General features: G+C 43.4%; 1 pseudogene; it reads right to left on the reverse strand.

Annotated features, from left to right (window-relative positions):
* Window positions 1-5,308: 5,308 nt before the first annotated feature.
* Window positions 5,309-6,216, reverse strand: part of LOC104988797 — a 9,790-nt pseudogene continuing 8,882 nt past the window's right edge.

The raw sequence follows: 6,216 nt of genomic DNA on the forward strand, positions 1-6,216 counted from the left end.
AATCAGGGAGCAAGCAGAAGTCTTTAAGAAAGAAGGAAGGAAGGAAGCTGACAATGATGGGTCAGCAAGCGGTTTCAAGCTGGAGAAACTGTAAGGAACCAATTCTATGCCAGATGGAGAGAATGGTAAGAGAAAGGCAGGGCGGCAGTGCTGGGATTTCCCAGAGGACTAGATCCCTGTTCTACTAAACTTTATCAATGCTCAATATTATTAGGTGTTTGGAAACATGAGTTTTGTTTTGGAAGTGGTAGAGCAATATTCAATGGAAGGACTGATGCTGAAGATGAAGCTCCAACATTTAGGCCATCTGATGTGAAGACCCAGCTCATTGGAAAAGACCCTGATGCTGGGAAAGATTGTGGGCAGAAGGAGAGAGATGAGAATATCAGATGGCATCACCGACTCAAACACATGAGTTTGAGGAAACTCTGCAAAATAGTGAAAGACAGGGAAGCCTGCTTTGCTGCCGAACATGTAATCACAAAGAGTCAGACATTACTTAGCAACTGAAAAATACCAATGAGGACACAGAGTCCACTGAAGGCTCTGGTCCTGGTTGGAGTGGAGAAAGACTTGGGTGGAAGGGGAGGCTTACCATCCTCTGGTGCAGGTCCTTGAATCCAAGGCAAGGAGCACGAGATTTTGAATGTGTTACCAAACTTGTTTTCTAAAAACACAAAAACTGTTTTATGCAGGAGAGAGAGTTTTGACTGAGCTTGTTCTCTAGATTTTACTGAGGGATTTGAAAGGGATTGGGGGCAGGCTGAGTCTGCAAAAACCAGGAGACCAACTGCTGGAGGGCAAGGCTTGTGGTAGACATTCTGCACTAGGTGGAAAACGAATCCAGAAAAAGTGCCCCTTCTGGTGTGTACATGCCAATGTATCACATTATTTCAGCAGATCACTTCAATGTTGTTTTGGGGCAAGCTAGAAATGGATGACGGGTGGTGTGTTTTGTCAGTTCCTGTGGGTAGTTAGATGACTAAATGTCTGGTTACTTCACTGCATGGTTGAAATCATGCTTGGGAAAGGAAACTAGATCAAGTCCACACATATTTGGTCATTAAACAGCAAGCATAGGAAGGTTTCTAAGGCAACTGTAGGTAATTTAAACATGAGGGGCCAAATGGGGACAGTTTCATTTAACAGGCTGAGATTGGACTGTACAGGTTGCCATAGTTGTTGCTATGACAAGAAGCCATCACAGCTACTTGTTGCTATGCTGGAGATGTGGGAAACGGAAAAGAGACCAAAAGCCTTACAACTCTCCTTGCAGTGTGATTTCAGGCTAAAAGTAGTTGACAAGGAAAGGCTGACTAGTAAGGATGAGGAAGGGAGTAATCTGAGCCAGTAATCATTAGCTCTGTGGGAGCCCAGAAAACAGAAGCATCGTCTCGGTCAGAGTTCTGTGTCATGGTTCAGAGACAGATGTCATTTGGCTTGAATCAATATTTAGCATTGGGAATGACAGCCATAACCTCTAAACAGAAGATTTCCTTCTCCCCAGGTGACAGAATAATTCATATTTGTTCCAGACTCAGGAACCCAGAAAGCCGTCTCAGGGCCACTTGTTCTCACCAGGCACACATGCAATCTAGAAGATGGAACTATCATCATGGTGCCCATTTTCTAGATGAGAAAACTGAGGTTAAGGGTCTTGATCAAAGTCACACAGCTAAGCACATGAAAAGCCAAGCACAAACCCAGGGTAACAGTCCTCAAATTGTGTGTTTTTGCTCCACACCCACTGGGAGTGGTGGGTGGTGATCTGGCACCAAACTTAGGCAAAAGCAAGCAGTATTCAGGCTTAAATTGAAGTAGTGAGGAAAACCACTAGACCAGTAAGCTATGACCTAAAGCAAATCCTTTATGAATTTATAGTGGAGATGAAAAATAGATTCAAGGGATTACGTCTGGTAGCCTGAAGAACTATGGATGAAGGTTTGTAACATTGTACGGGAGGTGATCACAAAACCATTTCCAAGAAAAACAAATGTGAGAAAAAAAGGGGGTTGCCTGAGGAGGCCTTAAAACAGCTGGAGCCTATTATACAGAATGAAGTAAGCCAGAAAGAAAAACACCAATACAGTATACTAATGCATATATATGGAATTTAGAAAGATGGTAACAATAACCCTGTATACGAGACAGCAAAAGAGACACTGATGTATAGAACAGTCTTTTGGACTCTGTGGGAGAGGGAGAGGGTGGAATGATTTGGGAGAATGGCATTGAAACATGTATAATATCATATATGAAACGAGTCGCCAGTCCAGGTTCGATGCACGATACTGGATGCTTGGGGCTAGTGCACTGGGACAACCCAGAGGGATGGTATGGGGAGGGAGGAGGGAGGAGGGTTCAGGATGGGGATCACATGTATACCTGTGGCGGATTCATTTTGATATATGGCAAACCCAATACAATATTGTAAAGTTAAAAGATAAAATAAAACTTTAAAAAAAGAAAAATAAATAAATAAAGCTCAACATTCAGGAGAAAAAAAAAAAAAAACAGCTGAGAAAATAATAGAAGTGAAAGGCAAGGGAGAAAAGGAAAGATATACCCAAAGGAATGCAGAGTTCTGGAGAATAGCAAGGAAAGATAAGAAAGTCTTCATAAGTGAACACTGCAAGAATTAGAGGAAAATAATAGAATTGTAAAAAGTATAGGTTGCTTAGGAAAATTGGAGTTACCAGAGGAACAATAAAGGACACAAAAGTCAAAGACCTAACAGAAGCAGATGAGATTAAGAAGAGGTAGCAAGAATGCACAGAAGAACTGTATGAAAACCGTCCTAATAACTGGGATAGTGATGATGCTTGGGTAAAGCACTCATCACTCATGTAAAGCCAGATATACTGGAGTATGAAGTCAAGTGGCCTTAGGAAGCATCGCTACAAACAATGTTAGGAGAGGTGATGGAATTCCAGCTGAGCTGTTTAAAACAACCTAAAGAATGAGGCTGTAAAAGTGTTGCATTCAATATGTCAGCAAATTTGGAATACTCAGCAGTGGCCACAGTGCTGGAAAAGGTCAGTTTTCATTCCAATTCAAAAGAAATGCAATTCCAAAGAATGTTCAAAGTATCATGCAATTGCTCTCATCTCACTTGCTAGCAAGGTAATGTTCAAAATCCTTCAATCTAAGCTTCAACAATACATGAACTAAAAACTTCCAGATGTACATACTGGTTTGAGGAACAAGAGATCAAATTGCCAACATCCATTGGATCATAGAGAAAGGGAATCCCAGAAAATATTTCCGTATGCTTCACTGATTACGGTAAAGCCTGTCACTGTGTGGACCACAACAAACTGCGGAAAATTCTTAAGGAAATGGGAGTATCAGATCACCTTTCCTGTCTCCTGAAAAGCCTGTATGTAACTCAAAAAGCAGCAGTTAGAATAAGAGACAGAACTGAAAGATTTAAAAGTGGGACAGTACCATGACAACATGTACATTCTGACTCTGGCTATTTAACTTCTATATAGAATACATCATTCGATATGCTGGACTGCATAATTCCCAAGATGGAATAAAGATTGCTGGGAGAAATATCAACATCCACAGATATGAAGATGACACTGCCCTAATAGCAGAAAGCAAGGAAGAACTTAAGAGCCTCTTGATGAAGAGAGGAGATGCAAAAACTGGCTTAAAACACAACATTAAAAAACTATTCACAAAAATATACTCAACATTCAGGGCATCCTGTCACACCACTTCATGGCTTATGGATGAGGGAAAAGTGAAAACAGTGGTAGATCTTATTTTCTTGGGCCCCAAAAGCACTATGGACCTTGACTGCAGCCAACGGCTATGAAAAACCTGCAGAGTGTATTAAAAAGCAGAGAGTCACTTTGCTACAGAGGTCTGTAGTGTCAAAACTATGGTTTTTCCAGTAACCAGGTAAAGATGTGCAATCTGGACCATAAGAAAGGGGGAATGGCAAAAAATTGAGCTTTTGAACTGTGGTGCTTCAGAAGATTCTTGAGAGTCCCTTATACAACAAGGAGATCAAACCAGTCAATCTGAAAGGATGTCACCTTCTAACCCCTGCTGTCTTAGCTGAGGCATCTACTGAGGGCCTCAAGGTGGAAAGAACGGATGCTTCCACTGCAAAAGTGCCTAACCATGGCAGCTCCAAGCAAATAGTTTGTAGCTCCACACCTGGAGGAAGCTCAGAAAGGCTTCTGAGAAAGGTCAATGTGTACCCAGGGTCCCCTGATACATGTGTTGCATTCTCCCCAGCATTGGAGGCCAAGGAAGGGGTATTCTGGGCCCTGGAGGTGGGGGATGGCCTAGGGATCCACTGGGGCCACCACTTACCAAGTAGGACTGGAAAGGACAGAGCAGGCATATGTGGCAGAGAGCTGGTGACTGGGGTGTGGGAACAAGAGGGAACAAGCTCTGCATGAAATACCTCACCCAAAATCCCCTGGAGGAGAAGCCCAGTGATAAGATTACCTGAGATGGGACGAAGAGAGTCTATTTCATTACCCCTTACAATTCCCCTGAATGAGGAGGTGGTGGAGTAGGTGGGTCATCACAAACTCTTCCATGGCCTAGACCATCTGCCAGTCCCAATCCTTGGGGCTGCCTCTCCTCAGCTTCAGGCATGTAGTTCCAGAGGAAACTGACAATCATGTGTGCTGCTGGGTCAGGGCCAAAAACCATGTAAAGCCTATCATAAGTCCCCATGTCCCTGCCAGGATGGCTGATCTGGAGCTACATGTGATCTGAGGTGGGTCATTCAGGGAACACCCTTGAACTCTGATGTCTGCAATCTTCTTTCCTTACTAGGTGATGCCTTTGGGATTTAAAACCCTAGGACAGGTAGCTTGAACTCCCTCACTAGGTGTAGAAGCCTTAAGGAAGAAAGTTGCCAGGCTAAGACCATCAAAGAAGACCAAACAGAAAGAGCGAGGGTGAGAGAGAATTGATGACTTCTGGTTTCTTGGGTCCATTCACTGAGATCTTTGTATTTGCTCTGATTCTTGTGTCCTGGATTCCCAGAATCATTTCAATGAGTCTCCCTTTTCCTTGAAGCTGGCTAGAGTTGGGTTCCTCTCAATTTTGATTCAGACTGGGTTCTCGATCATCACGATCATTATATACCCCCCAGACACAAACAGATGCACCCATTTGTTTCAGCACCATTATGAGTTAAACCCTTTATTCTTTACTGAGAATAGGGTGTGCAGACCACCAAATACAGTTCACCCGCATCCTGGGAGGAGTGCTCAAAGGGTGAGTGAATGTATGTTAGGAGCGGCCTTACTGATTCCTGAACCACTCTAAGCATTTACACTGCCCGTGCCAGGCCAGTCCTGTAATTTCCTCGATCAAAGACAGAAATACAGCCTCAGGAAGATGTCACCCAGGATCCAGGTCTCTCTAGATGTCCTTATTGTGTTCTCTTTAAAGGTTGTATAGCAGTGGCCTCTAGAATCCTGGGGGAGTCAGAGACACACACCATTGAGCATGAGCCCTTACCGGTGCCTCCCCCCAATAGCAAGAACCAGAACAATTTGTTTTATTTCCCTCTTTTGGTAAGTATCAAGGGGTTTTCTCAGCAGCAGGGGATAAGAGAGTTCAACCAAAACCAAAGAGGGCCAAGACATGAGGTTGCCATGAGGAAGGGTGTGGTGAGTGGAGGACTGGGAGTTGGGGAAACAGAGGAATGAAAAACAACAAAGGAAACCAGAAGGGAAAGAGACACGTGTACCCCAATGTTCATCACAGCACTGTTCATAATAGCCAGGACATGGAAGCAACCTAGATGTCCATCAGCAGATGAATGGATAAGAAAGCTGTGGTACATATACACAATGGAGTATTACTCAGCCATTAAAAAGAATACATTTGAATCAGTTCTAATGAGGTGGATGGAACTGGAGCCTATTATACAGAGTGAAGTAAGCCAGAAGGAAAAACATCAATACAGTATACTAACGCATATATATGGAATTTAGAAAGATGGTAACAATAACCTGGTGTACAAGACAGCAAAAGAGACACTGATGTATAGAACAGTCTTATGGACTCTGTGGGAGAGGGAGAGGGTGGGAAGATTTGGGAGAATGACATTGAAACATGTAAAATATCATGTAAGAAATGAGTTGCCAGTCCAGTTTCGATGCACGATACTGGATGCTTGGGGCTAGTGCACTGGGACGACCCAGAGGGAGGGTATGGGGAGGGAGGAGGGAG

The sequence above is a fragment of the Bison bison genome, unplaced genomic scaffold (assembly GCF_000754665.1).
Source record: "Bison bison bison isolate TAMUID 2011002044 unplaced genomic scaffold, Bison_UMD1.0 scf7180017864142, whole genome shotgun sequence".
Classification (NCBI taxonomy): domain Eukaryota; kingdom Metazoa; phylum Chordata; class Mammalia; order Artiodactyla; family Bovidae; genus Bison; species Bison bison.